A 2,500-nucleotide genomic window follows, 5' to 3' on the forward strand; every position below is an offset into this window, starting at 1 on the left:
TTTGCAAGTTTACCTATATTTCACGTGAACAGCATGAAAACTTGCTAGAAAACGTTCTATCAAAATTTCAAATTGAACAGGCTGTACTGTTGAATAATTATGGCCCGCTATATTATAGATAAAATAAGATTTTTTTTTTCCCATTAACTTCTGACATCTTTTTATATAAGGGACCTGTGACGTACAATATATGTTTTTATTTTAATCTTTCCATCAATCTAATTACACAATATTGAGTTATCATATGACCTGGACAGGCCGGCACGCACTTTCATTGTAATGCTATTGGGGAAGTCCCCGTATGAGGGCTGTACGCATTAGCGCGAGGAGGGCCGGAAAAAGCTGTACGGCCCAGTTAGGAACACGTACTGCTCTGTGCGATGCGATTTTAGAGGATTTCGTCGCTTCTAAACATCTAAGTTATTACAGCCACGGAAAGCAAAATTAATACAAACAACATATTAGATAGTCTTTCTGTGCAAATTTAAAACTTATTTGTCCAAACTTCATCTTCTGGGTGCTCGTGAATTGAGCGTAAAGAGCCCATAATGATAAAATGCTTATTGACTGAGTTTAGGTCAGGCCGGATAGAAAAATATGTGGCCCTCGGAATACAGCCCGCCAAAACTTGCCACCTCATGATCTCGGGCCAATTACTTTCCCGTCCGGTCCTTCCACTCAGTCAGTAAGTACATTTATTATATGACCAGCTCCGTGAGCGGGGAAGATGAACCAAATCCCGCGCTGTGATTGGCTATCCGAGCGGGCAAGATGGAGCTATACTGCCCACTCGGGATTTCTCGCTTGGTCCCGCAAGATCAAAGATCAATTTTTTGGTGTTTTATCCCATGTGATAAATCCTTTATTAACCAAGCTTGTTTGGTCCAGATGGCTGGATATTGGCCTCGTTCTTCTTTTGCGTGTTTATGGACCTCGACTTCGTCTCAGTCCATAAATACGCAAAAAAAGAACTTGGCCAATATCCAGCCATCTTGACCTCACGCTTGGTCAATAACCCACATATATGGAAATGACTTGTTGAAACGTACAAGGCATGTGCAGCTAATTAAGAAACACCCAGAGGTCATGTGTGTTAATTTTTTTTCTCCAGATGGATCGAATGGAAAGTATGAAGTTAAGCGTAATGGACCTTTCGACCCATATTTTCTGTTGGTAAAGAACCTACAGTACACTGACCGTGGATTCTATTACTGTTGCCTTCCTACAAACTGCTCTGATAGTGTGGATGGTTGTCAGCGTTTCATCCTCAGAGTCAGAGGTAAACTTAACCCAATGACGAGGAAAAATAGTCTGGCGTTAGACACAGTAAAATACTACAAAAGCGGTAGCGCCATTTATTTAATGATTTGCTTCCTAATAGGTCATTTTGTAGATTTTACTCATCAAACGGCAGACGATTTTACGAACTTCTTAGGGGTAAAAGGGTTAATCCTTTGACTCCCAGGAGTGATCAGCATGTAAATTCTCCCTGCAATTTCAATGAAATGTCAGTCAGACAGGTATTGAGAATAAAGATAACTATCAGCTTAACAGGTGTGATCTTGATGTACAGAAGAAGCGATCTACATGAGCCACTTAAAGCCAGAACTAAATGCGCAAGTATAACACAACAATGATTTAATTTTGCTTCTTGTAGCTCGATTATGTAATTAACTCTCGTGCACTTGCACGCGCAGAATTAGCCGATGTCAAAAATACCATAATAGTCTTTGTTTGTCCCTCCAAAATTTTGCATAAGCATTGTTTTTATTTTCTCTTGGGACTTACAACTTTCCGAAGAGAAACTGGAAACAATGCTCATGCAAAATTTTGGAGGGACAAACAAAGAGTATTATGGTATTTTTTATATTGGCTAATTGTAACTGTTACTGTATTTTAAATTTCAAATTGCTAACGTACTCAAATTGTAAACGTATTTAAAACAGTGGAAAAGGAAACAACACGTTAAACTGATGATGGCATGAGTCATGCCGAAACATGTCTTTAAAAAGTTGTATCGTGAGCTTGAAATTTCTGTTAATTCTATTTAATTAAATTGTCCTCCCAAGTTCCCCACCCCTCTAAACAAGGGGAAAGGGACAATTCAATAATCTGTAAGATTCCTCCCATGCGAATGATGGCCAAACATCTGTTGTTTTTGACATTGTAAGCAATTGTCTTCGTTGTCTCCGATTTATCCATCACTGCTACACCGCCTAAGACTCTACAGAGAGCATTCAAACGCCTGAAACAGCGCGATGATATAATTGTAACAAAGCCAGACAAGGGGACTGGTGTAGTAGTGATGGATAAATCGGAGTACTTGAAATTGCTAGGCGAAGCTTCAATTAATGATATGTCTAAGTTTAGAAAACGTGACATGGAAAGACCCAAGACAAGGGGACGTCCTCCCAAGCACTACCATCCTCTCTTGGAGAAAGAGAAACTCGTTGGTAATGTAATTCGAAAGATTCTACCTAAACCTGTAGCTGACACACTT

General features: G+C 39.6%; 1 long non-coding RNA gene across 1 annotated transcript in view; it reads left to right on the top strand.

Moving 5' to 3' along the window:
- Positions 1 to 1,117: 1,117 nt before the first annotated feature.
- The window catches only part of LOC138035979 (uncharacterized), a 12,252-nt gene continuing 10,869 nt past the window's right edge, over positions 1,118 to 2,500 (top strand). Inside the window, exon 1 of the long non-coding RNA XR_011129797.1 lies at positions 1,118 to 1,279. This is a non-coding gene — a long non-coding RNA (uncharacterized lncRNA). The remainder of the gene's footprint in view (positions 1,280 to 2,500) is intronic.

Source organism: Montipora capricornis, unplaced genomic scaffold (genome assembly GCF_036669925.1).
Source record: "Montipora capricornis isolate CH-2021 unplaced genomic scaffold, ASM3666992v2 scaffold_443, whole genome shotgun sequence".
NCBI lineage: Eukaryota > Metazoa > Cnidaria > Anthozoa > Scleractinia > Acroporidae > Montipora > Montipora capricornis.